Below are 12,263 nucleotides of genomic sequence, written 5' to 3' on the forward strand. Positions count from 1 at the left end.
ATTTATTTGCGATATGAAATTTCCATGAATAAACATACAAAGACAAAAATAAATATCCTGCAAAAAAAGTTACTTTATTTACCATACTGTACTTACCAATCCAATCTCGAAAACTCTGCCTAAGGTGATGTATATAGTCCAGTATTTTCATTGTTTGTTGTACGTAGTGTATAATGTACGACTGTATATGTAATATTTAACACTGAAATCAAGCATAGCTACGTTTCTTTTCGCCACACGTATGGTGACTATCGCCGGCCTGCGTTACAGCCTTTGGAGCGGTTTTGCCGGATCGGCCCGAGACCACCGGATAATGTTGGAAGCTGGATAAGCGATGATGAACTGTACAGTATATTGTACTGTATAGACAATAGCAACACTGGCTTCAACACAGCACTACTACACGTGTTTTTGCTGTAGCTCCAATGAACTACACACGCAGCTGAATCTCTATCGAGTTCGGAATGGAGGTAGGAGCCTCCAGCAGGCTACCGAAACCCAGGGCCGGATTGAGGTTCTTGCCGGCCTCAGGCACTTCTTCGTTGCTAACTCTCTACACTTGGTAGTGCTGCTACCCCATGTCACTACTACCGCCGCTGTCACTCGCTCATCTCACGTCGTACTTCGTCCAGCCGCTGGACAGATGTCATCATTGACACGTCCATTACACTGGTCAACACACTTTTCTGGCATAAGGTATTCCAACGGTTTTAAGGTAATTTTGGGGTGCTGATTCCTAATCTGGCATCAGTTTTTGTCTATCACATCAGGTTTTTGATATGTCAAATATTGCATTTTCAATAACAGCAAATTTATGCTCATATACGAATAGCTCAACAGACATCCATACAAGAATAAGATAATATACAATATACAATAATAATGAAACAAACATTTAATGAGCCGTAGCACAAAGTTGTGAGAGAGACTGCATATCAATGTGAGGGAATGCATACTACCATGTAAGAATTTAATTGTGAAGATAAGAAAAATATGTACAAAAAGGTCATTCATAATAGTGATGTTACATCTGCATAAACGACCTCTTCTTTGACGATCTCCATTTGTACAGCTTGTGGAATGTCTCTCATCAAGGACCAGCAGTAATCTGCCATCATGTTTGAGTCCCATCGGCCTTGGTAACGTTCTTCCATAACTTTAATGTCTTGATGAAAGCGTTCACCTTGCTCGTCGCTCACGTGACACATGTTCTCTGGAAACTGGGCCAAGTGACTATGTAAGTAGTGAACCTTGATGCTCATTCTACATCCAAGTGCTTGGAAACTCAAGAGCAGCTCCTCCACAATCTCTCGATAGTTGTCCGCTTTCCTGTTCCCAAGGAAATTCCGCACCACATCAGAGAATGCATTCCAAGCTCTAGCCTCTGCCGCAGTCATTGTTGTAACAAAATGTGGATCCCTGATGAGTGTTCTTATTTGAGGGCCATCAAATATTCCTGCCTTTTTCTTCTCGGCACTGAGACTTGAAAAGGTTGAACATATATAGCTGAAGCAGTCTCCAGTGTGATCAAGAGCTTTGACGAATTGCTTCATTAACCCAAGTTTTATGTGCCGTGGGGGAAATACAATTGTATTCCTATCAACCAGAGGCTCATTCTTGATGTTCTTGTCACCAGGCGTCAAACTGATTCTTGGTGGCCAGTTCTTTTTAACCCAGTGTTCTAATGTAACCCTACTGTCCCAGTAGCACAGGAAACAATGGTATTTGGTGTGACCTCCTTGCTGACCCAGCAGAATATTAACCATTTTCAAATCAACACAAATTAGCCAACCATGAACATGGTATTCCAATCTATCCAGAACAATCTTGATGTTGGCATACTCTTCATTCATTTTTACAGAGTGTCCTATTGGGATTGAACCATATATATTTCTGTTGTGAAGTAACACACATTTCAAACTCCTTTTACTACTGTCAATAAAAAGTCTCCATTCACTTGAATCATATGCGGGCAGTCCCATATTGAGAAGAAGCCCTTCAACATCATTACAAGAAACAAGTTGACCATCTGAATGGAAGTACTTTCGCAGTGCTACTTCTCTGTTACGATAAAAGGAGACACTAGTGCCAGGTCTGAGTAGTCCTTTCTCTTGCAGCCTGGAAGCCAAAAATTCAGCAGACTGCTTTGGCAAATACAAATCTCTTACAAGATCATTCAATTCAGGCTGACTACACAGAGCAATTTTATCACAATCTGCATCAGATGGTGTATATTCGATCTGAGCATCATCATCATCATCTGTAGAAGCAGGTAAACTGAGGGATTCAACATCAATCTCTGGTAGCTCAGTAAATACAGGCACAGGTATTTCCTCACAGTGCTCAACTGGTCGTCTGGCAGATGGGATATCTGGGTATTGTAAGTGTTGTTTGTTTTTCTTATTGAAACCTTTTACATTGACAAGGCAGAAGTAGCAGTTATCCAAATGGTTTGTAGGTTCTCTCCAAACCATTAGCACACCAAACTTCAGCTTAGCATTCTTTCCTTTAGACCATGATCACAAAGTTTCACAGGTTTTACACACTTTGTGAGGAGCCCAATTTTTGTCTTGGTCTCCAAGTCGTACTTTAAAGAAGGCAAGATAAACTTTCTTGACAAAGGTATTGATGTTGCGCCTTTGATCCTGCAAAGTGAAGCTGCCACAGATGAGCAGAAGAAATGTGGGTCATTACTGCATTTCCTTCTTTCGGATGTTGTAGCCATTGTTAGATTACGCCCTGCAGAAGAATTATTATTAAATAAATGTGGATATCTACATAAAATTATATTATAAACACACTATCCTAAAAATACAGCACCATATTTTAACACTAAAGCAGTCACTGACTCGCAACAACATGCAATCATAAGTGACAGAGATCATTTCGGGAAAATCAATAAAAATGGGGTATGCCGATAGCATAAAAATGAGATGTGATAGAGCAAATCTGAGATCAGATTTGGAATCAGCACCCTAAAATTAGTCTAAAATAGAGCCGTCGATTCGTCATTTCTCCTGCACGGTACCCATGCCGTTCTTCTTGCCACCCGTCTGAGAGCTGTCGTCCCGGCCAGACTGATGGCACCAGACATCAAACCCGGCCACGACTATAACAAAGATCCCCCCCCCGCACCCTACCCAGTGTAGCCTTAACACAGGCTGGATGGTGGCGGGTTTCACGACACATTTATAGTTACGCGATCTAACCACCCCAAATAAACCTGTTACAGATGATATTGGTGCTGTTAGCAGCAAGTAGCGCCTGCCAAGGCCGGCACTGTGGCAGACACACGACTGGGTGGGGGCAGCACCACGCCCGGCCGCCTTTGTCTCCCCAGTGGTGATGCGGTTTTTTGCACACCAGATACTTTTTTGAGGCTGAGTCGACCTAGGGGACGCTCGGCCAAACATGACAAACCCGAATCCCGCCTCCTGAGTTCGATTCCCGCTCACGGCCAACACCGATGACGATTATCCTGGGCCTCCTCCCCCTAGGTCGACTCAGCCTCAAAAGTGTATCCCGGTGTGCAGTAAACATCGCCACTCGGGGGAGACAAAGGCGGCCGGGCGCGTGGTGCTGGGCCACGGCGGCGGCCTTCGGCGGCGCTGCTCCTCGCCACTCGCAGCGACTTTCCCCACAGTCGGTCAGAGGCTACCCGGGGGCATCTTTGTCTGTGTACTGTACAGAGCCACGCCGAGTTAATCATCATAATAATCATCGTAACAATCATCACGGGGCGCCTGGCACCGCTCGAGTCTCCGGTGGAGGATAAGTTCGAGACGGTGAAGATGAACGCTCGCCTCGCCTGAGAGAAGACGTCTCCTGCTTTTTCATCCACCTCTTGCACGGCCTCCACCTCTTGCACCACGGCCTCCTCTTCTACCCGCGTCTCTCTCTCGGCGGGCCGCACTCGGCACGGCGGGAGCCGCGCGGGGGAGGAGGCGGCGGCCACCGGCACTGCAACTGGGAGATGCCAACTCAGAGGGAGCTTCCCCCTCCTCCTCTCGCTGCTCGTGAATCCTTCTGTCGGCCTCGACGGCTCCTCACCACCTCGAGACGCTGCCGACGATGATGATGATGAGGAGGATATTGACATTACTATACTCGCACAACAAACTCGCGCAAGGCGCAGTGAGGCGAGCGGGGTTCGTTTAGCAGGGAGCAGCAGAGGTTGTTCTGGTTGGGTGAGATCGCGTGGATATACAACATTGTGTCGTTGTTAAACTCACCGCCACCCGACTCGGCCCATCAGTCAGGGGTTTGTCACGTAATTCGTTACTTGGTACATACAACCGGTTGTGTGTTGGAGAGTAAACCTGCTACAACATTTAAAATTATAGTGTCGTGTATAGTGTAGTTTACTAGTACAGTACTAACCGGTTGTGTGTTGGAGAGTAAACCCGCTACAACATCTTCTTCTTGTTTTTTTCGGTAAAGTCACGTAGAAGGGAAGTAATAAAATAATAAAAATAAAACAATTCTCACGACGTTTCAACATTTAACAATTCGAGTAACCGTGACGTTTCTCCGGTAATTACAGCAACAACAACCAGCATTAATTGGCTGTGTCGGGTGGTGGCGGTTTTAATGACACACAAACACCTCTATTGTGGCATGAGAGTTATTTCGGCTCTGCAGCGAATTTAAAAACGCGACGTTCGCTCTCCGCCTCGCTTTGATTGACTGCGTTGCCGGTAAACAAACTCAACTTTTAATATTGTTTTAAACCACGGAAGGGCCCACCACTGAGCTATATAGTAGCTTTTTTCCAGATGCGACCTGGCTAGCACAAATGATTGCTCAACGAAGTTAGTGCCTTATCACTGTGGAAATTTATATCTGCAGCCAAATAGTTCTAAATGAGCGAAGTTGATTATTATGAATGTGAAGGGAGGAAAATCCAGAGGGACCCGGAGGAAAATCCACGCGACCACGGAGAAAAAGACACGCAAACTCCAAATATACAGCAGGCGTCTGGGTCGGGATTGAACCCACGACCTGTATATTAGGCGAGGTAGTTGACATCTAGCCACCGGGATGATGATGAGGGAAAGACATGCAAACTCCAAATATACAGCAGGCGTAATGGTCGGGATCAAACCCACACCCCTGTTGTATACCAGGCGAGGTAGTTAACATCTCATAGCCACCGCAGCACATGGCGGGGCAACTGCTTTGAAACTGGGTACTGTGGCGAGATGTTAACTTCCTCGCTTAGTATAAGGAGGTCATGGATTCGATCCCGATCCTGACGCCTGCTGGAAATGTGGAGTTTGCGGTGTCTCTCTCTCCCCGTGGTCGCGTGGAATTTTCTCTGTTTTTTTTCCACCTCCACATTGAGAATCAAAATCACACGTTTTAGAGTTACAGTATTCGGCTGCTACTATAAATGTCCACATGATCAAGCCCGCTTTTTAGCTATCGTTTGTGAAAGCCTGGTCACTTCTGAAAAACAGCTGTACTCTATATCTCAATGGGGCTTACCTGGTATAATATTAAATAGTTCTAGTATATTATAACACCGGTTACCGGATGAAACCCGGTTACCGGTTCACAACCAGTTACCGAATAACACTGCACTATAACCGGTATTGACCAAAACATACCAATAATGTACCTATGTATGTTGAACTTTTTTCAAACAGCACGTTGTCAACTGCTAATCAGAGGTGCGGGGTAAGGGCAACAAACTAAATAAACTATAATACAGAGGTTTTTTTGGGTTAGATCGCGTAAATATTCATGTGTCCTATGGGAACCTCATTTGCCAGTAAAAATATCTATGCAAACATGACTCCTTGTAAAAAAAGGTGTCAGTTTTGTTGCCAGATAGAAGGGTAAAGAACCAATTATCATATTCATGTGTCGTTAAACCTGCCACTACCCGATAGAGCCAAATAGTAAGGTGTATCGCGTAAACAGAACATGCTAATTCGTTACTAGTGTAGTGACTGTGAATGTTATTGTGTGGTGCCAGGCTTGCGAAGCCACGACGGATAATATGTTGTCATTATGTGCAGCCCGGTTACTGGGCGTAGTACCAGCCCTAGCGAGGCTTGGGTGAGCGCTGGTCAGCGTGGAGGCACCACATACAGTGTGCGGTGCAGGCTCCCGGTGAGGCAGCGAGTGGGGAGTGTCAGCCAGCCAGGGTTATGTTGGGGCATGATACGCTGGTTGACCTGCCGACACATGACCGGATGATATTGGAGGGGGGCCACTGGTGGACGGGGGCCGCTGGGCGGTCACGTGGTCTAAAGGAGCTCTCGGGAGCCTTCGGGAAAGAGCTCGAGAGATCTAGAAGGTGGGCGGGGCGAGGGGCGGATCCAGCCCCAGCCCAGGCCGATATAACGGGGGCCCCGTGAGGGGCTCTGGGTTCTTGGGGTTGTTGGTGACGAAGATCCACGTCGGGTTGAAGAAGCCTCTAGCCACGCGGTCTGGGAACCAGCTTGTGGTCCGGACCGATGATAGCGAAACGTGTCTAGTTCTGCCGTAGCGTGGTTAGATGGGCGTTCAACACCCAAGTATAGGTTACGTTATGTTGTGTGTTCAGTTGGTGAAATAAATAGTCTTCTTGATTCTTTCGGTAAAGTCACGTAGAATGGAAGTAATAAAATAATAAAAATAAAACATAATAAAATAATTCTCACGTTTCGGCCACAACGCAAGCAGCCGTCCTCAGGTGAAGACCAGGTCTGTTGGGGAGACAGCGTCTGAATGAAACACCACCACGCTTGGAGCGTATATTTAAGCTAGGTTGGAAGGGGGGGAAGGGCGCCTTGACAAAATAATTTGCATATCAAGAGGAATTTAGCATATTTATGGGAAATGCAGGTATGTGATTAGTACTACTTGTGAAATGCGTAGGTGTGCGGGGGGTTTTAAAGTCATTATGCCCGTGCATTATGCAGGATTAGCAGCATCAAAGGGAGGGGATAGGGGTAGCATTAATAAAGGGAAGGAATGTTAATAGTATGTAGCTGCAGTAACTAAACAACCACGTAAAAAACTAAAGTATAAACTACATAGTATCATCAGTATACTAAATATACTCTCCAATAAGCTGAGCTACTAACAGTAAGTAATACATTACAATTCTATGTCGCAAAAAATATAATATGCTTCCAGCTAAACTTTTTTCCCTTACATCACACGGGTCTACCCCATACTATATGCTGCCATAGACAAACCCAACATTAAATTATATACTGTATTACTATACACCACCCTATACCTTAGAATAATACATAGTGTAATATTACACTATGTATTATTCTATCCACCCTACTGTATATCACACTGCTGTATATTCACTATACAATTACGATACTATATATTGCCTTATACATTGTATTAAACATTACAATTTTATACTATTTATTATTATACAATCTGCTATATACTATACCATTGACCGTCGAGTGAAAGATACTAAGAGGAAGGAAAATGAAACACCACCACGCTTGGAGCATATATTTTAGCTGGGTTGGAAGGGGGGAAGGGCGCCTTGACAAAATAATTTGCATATCAAGAGGAATTTTGCATATTTATGGGAAATGCAGGTATGTGATTAGTACTACTTGTGAAATGCGTAGGAGGTGGGCGGGGGGTTTTCAAAGTCATTATGCCCGTGCATTATGCAGGATTAGCAGCATCAAAGGGAGGGGATAGGAGTAGCATTAATAAAGGGAAGGAATGTTAATAGTATGTAACTACAGTAACTAAACAACCACGTAAAAAACTAAAGTATAAACTACATTGTATCATCAGTATACTAAATATACTCTCCAATAAGCTGAGCTACTAACAGTAAGTAATACATTACAAATATAAATAAATAGTCTTGCTCCCAAGACAACGTCTGCGACTCAGTTGGACTCACTACGCTAGTACAGCACACCGGTGTGTTGGAGACCTGTATTATGGATGATATTGGTCGCGAAAGCATACGTGATAATTGTTTTTTTACCCTCTTATCTGGCAACAAAACTGACACCTTTTTTACGAGGAGTCATGTTTGCATAGACCACAATACCTGCAGTCATGATGCAAACAAAAAACACAACTCTGATAATATATGCACTGTCTTTGAAGTTGATTGGTCCACACCCGAGACAGCTTTCCTTAGAGCCTAGTCTCACATGGGTTGGACCAAATGACGCCAAAAGGCGCACAACTCAAAGACAATGCACCATCAGAGTATGAGAGCTCAGGGTAAGCATTTACACCATTGGTACCCCTGGCAAATCACTTTTCGTCAATTGACAGACTACATCGCTTTTCGTCAATCGAAAAGCGATGTAGTCCGTCAATTTGCGTTCACGGAAAAATGTCGTGAAAACTGAACATCCGCAAATCGACGGATACCACCCGTGTGTGTAAACAGGGTGCTTAAAATGAAAAAAAGTGTATGGGACTATCGTTTTTAATGAACGGATACATTGTAACATGATAACAAATGTATGTTAATGGCTTAGAAAAGTCAAAGAGTCTCCACTTGTTCGCTGAGTAGTCTCCAGAGCCCGAAGGCAGCACTTTTCTCGTGGTATTGTTGCAAATTCTCAGAAGTGTTAAAACATTTTTGAAGCACCCTCTATTTTTAATGCCAGTGCGACTTGTCTCGGGTTTCTTTTGCGAGGTGTTTGTGCACCACAGCCAACGCAGCACCACCAGATATGTAATACGTGATTGTGTCATTTGACCTCCTTTGCCAGTACCAAAATATAATAGGAGTTTTCCCCTTTTTTCTGGCAACAAAACTGAAACCTTTTACAAGGAATCATGTCTGCATTAACCACAATACTTGGTCAGAATTCAAACAAAAAACACTGATAATATATGCATTGTGCTTGAAACTGATTGGTCCACACCAGACAGCTTTCTTTTGAGCCTCGTCTCAAACGGTGCTTGACCAGAGGACGCCAAATGGCGTACAGCTCAAAGACTATGCACTATCAAAGTAATGAGGCCTCGGGATAAGCATCTACATCATTTGACCTCCTTTGTCAGTACCAAAATATAAGAATATGGTTTTCTCCCTTTTTTCTGGCAACAAAACTGAAACTTTTTACAAAGAATCATGTCTGCATTAACCACAATACTTGTGGTCAGAATGCACCGTTTAAGACGAGGCTAAAAAGAAAGCTGTCTCTGCTGTGGACTAATCAGTTTCAAGGACAATGCATATATTATCAGTGTTTTTTTGTTTTCATTCGGACCACAAGTATTGTGGTTAATGCCGACAAGATTCCTTGTAAAAAGGTTTCAGTTTTGTTGCCAGAAAAAAAGGGGAAAACCCCTATTCTTATACGTCATCGTGGTTTATCTGATATCGTCAATAACTGTGACCTTTAAAAAGATGCGACATTTTGGGCAATGTCCCTTTCTATGTTACCTTTAGGTGTGCCGAGGTGCCACGATGGAACATTGCCTGACTCTCAATTATCCACAATACCGACAGGGAGGACGGCCGTGGATAATTCAAAATTGTGGATAATCCAAAAATATGTATTTCCCGTGGATTGCTATACCAAAAACCACTAATATTGATATAAATGTTTAAGTTAAGAACATGTAGTTGGTTAAAATAAAAATGTGTGGTAAAGAATCGACCAATCGGTAAAACTCAGTGATAACTTTCCTGCTCCCGCGCAGAAGACTGGACCCACTAAGTGACTAAGTGGACAACAGCAGAGCCACGCCAATCAACATCAAACTCCACCCACTGTTGTAAAGATCTGCAACTACTGTACTGTAGAGGCAATCACGTGGATTTGGGATTAACCGGAGCACATATTTGCTCGGTTTAAGCAACGTGACTTATAATAAACATATCCAAGAAGAGCAATGTGTAAATTTTTGAGATTATTCATTTGGGATCAAAATGCCAGGTGCGCGGATAATCGACAGTCTCCCGGATTATATATTTTACATATGAAGCACTACGTAGTCAGGCCATTGCCCTATAAGTATCCGGCGTGTATATTTAAGCGAGTACGGCCGCAGTATTAACCAGGGTGGCCGCCGCCACTGCCGGATTCGAACATACGAACTTCTCGCAGCTCGCGGAGTGATCGTTGCCCACAGGGGACTTTTTTTTTCAAACACGGAGGCCAGAAATGACGAACGCGGGAGGGGAAACATTGCGCAGGTCTAAAACCACAGCAATATTTCTAAGCCTGTTTTGTAAAATGGAAAAATATTTTATTTTTGTTAATTGTTTCTATTGAGCCAATCACGGGGGGGGGGGGGGGGTACAACTTCCGTGACAGGTGAGCGGTGCATAGCGGGATAGGCGGCTCGGGCAGACAACCAACGCGGACGTGTAGGACCGTAGCGTTAGGCGGTATGTGGTGTTTCAGATCCCTTTTCTTCAGGGAAGGGGGAATGAGGGGGAGTCAGTCTCATTTGCAGTTCAGTCGAGTAAACTTGGGGTCTCTGGAGTGGCATTCACAAAGGGGCCCCAGATCTGGGTGAACTCCCCTTCTATATTCCTCACTTCCAGACTCAGGTGTTCTAAAGCTGCTGGGGCGAGTAGAGAGTTGTGCCATAGGGTAAAATGGAAAATATTTAATCACACACGGGCACAGTTATATATAAATCAGTTTCTTTGTTTTTATGTGAAATGTTATTCAAACATTTCGAAAATACTTTTTACCTTTTTATATATATGTAATGTAATAAAGGACTCCTTCACACGTTGTCGCTCTCCGTTGGCCCTTTATTGGGTTATTTTCCTTTCACCCGCTCTTCCTCCACCGACCCTCGCCGTGCGCCCCGCGCACGCTCCGTGTGGCTCTCTCTCTGTCGCCGTACGCCCCGCCCACACTCCGTGTAGCTCTCGCCACGCCGTCACCTCCGGCCCCTCCGTGTGCTCTTCCTCACCCGCTCTGGCCACACCGCCCTTCGGGTCCCCCACACCCGCTCTGGCTCTCTCTCTCCCGTGCGCACCCGCTCGCTCCGCTGCCCGCACACACTTCACCCCAGTCCGCCTATCGGGCCCAACCACGTGGCAATAGCGCCACTTCTCCTCTCACCGCCAGCGTGGCTCCCCTCTGTCGTTCACTCTCTTCGCGCCCAGCTCCTCCTCCGTCTCTCCCTTATCTCCCCTCTCTCACGTGACCCAAACTCCACCTTCTCATCCTGCCCCTGTCTCCGCCCCCACTCACCCCGACGACCAGGCTCCGCCTCTCCAATACACAGTCCCGTGTGAGTGGTGCGGAGGCAGCGCCCGCCCTGTCCTTGCTCGCATTACATATATAAAAAACAGACAGTGACGGGGTGAAAAAGTTATTATAATCATTTAATCAAAGAAATGTTAAATACTACGTGTATAAAACAAAACAATAACGCTCGTGAGAAGTGTCAAAATAGGTTTGTAATAGAGCACTCGTTTAGCGGATACTCGTTTTGGTGTCGCACCACCACAAACGAGATGGACAGACACCGCGAAAACGTTGCTTCGGTATTCATGTCACCCCGCTGGACAGCAAAGGGGCACGCCGCGTCATGCAGAGGAGCTGCGGTGCAGCGTTTACCGTCGCTGTCCAAGAGCTTTAAGGGCTCAGCGCAACTCAAGAGTGGGTCAATGCCATCGCGGTAATACAGCGTCACGATAACAACAAAAAGTCAAGTTTTACATGCGTCGCTGTGTTCCACGTTATTAACACGTGCGCTGGTGTATTCATCCACACACGTCATGCACGTGTAGGCATAAAATAACGGAGTGCTCGGACAGTCGCCGGCTTTCGAGATTACAGGAAAAGGCAACCCCCCTTTATGTTAAAGATGTGAGGCTTCTGTGATCTTGATTTATAAAAAAAAAATCAGAATTACAGTTCTAAAGCACCTTTTATGAATGCCTCAATGTGCCCTTATAGTAACTCACATAAAAGATCCGTAAAATGAAAGTTATACGCTTGACAGCTGGAGATAACGAGCATTGGCATACACCATCCCAAGCACACTCCGAAACTAAGCTAAACAACAGCCAGAATCCTATGAGAGGACATTGAGTGGAGGCATGAGTGATAGCAAATCGAAGGCTAACACTGTTTCTATTGATCTCGTGCCATCTGGTTTCATCAGTGGATCCAAGTTCCACTGGACCAAACACGAACAACCTTGTGTGTCAGTAAGCCAGTCAGCGATGATCCTGGCTTCTTATAATCCTTCGTCAGCTACCGGGAGGTAAAGCCACATTTAACAAACACGCGCGCGTAGGCATGTCTTTGTGATCCCAGTTCCAGGTAAAAAATAAAACT

At 45.0% G+C, this 12,263-nt stretch overlaps 1 protein-coding gene across 4 annotated transcripts in view; it reads right to left on the bottom strand.

Annotated features, from left to right (window-relative positions):
* Window positions 1-4,180, bottom strand: part of C1H8orf33 (chromosome 1 C8orf33 homolog) — a 35,987-nt gene extending 31,807 nt beyond the window's left edge. Inside the window, exon 1 of one of the 4 annotated variants that reach the window (XM_078598165.1) lies at window positions 3,809-4,180. The gene's annotated coding sequence lies outside the window, so the exon portion shown is untranslated. Of the gene's footprint in view, window positions 1-3,803 lie in introns of all 4 variants that reach the window. The other 3 variants (XM_078598185.1, XM_078598192.1, XM_078598175.1) reach the window with 3 other exon arrangements.
* Between the last annotated feature and the right edge of the window lie 8,083 nt (window positions 4,181-12,263).

This window comes from Lampetra planeri, chromosome 1, assembly GCF_965212315.1.
Source record: "Lampetra planeri chromosome 1, kcLamPlan1.2.h2, whole genome shotgun sequence".
Taxonomy (NCBI): Eukaryota; Metazoa; Chordata; class Hyperoartia; order Petromyzontiformes; family Petromyzontidae; genus Lampetra; species Lampetra planeri.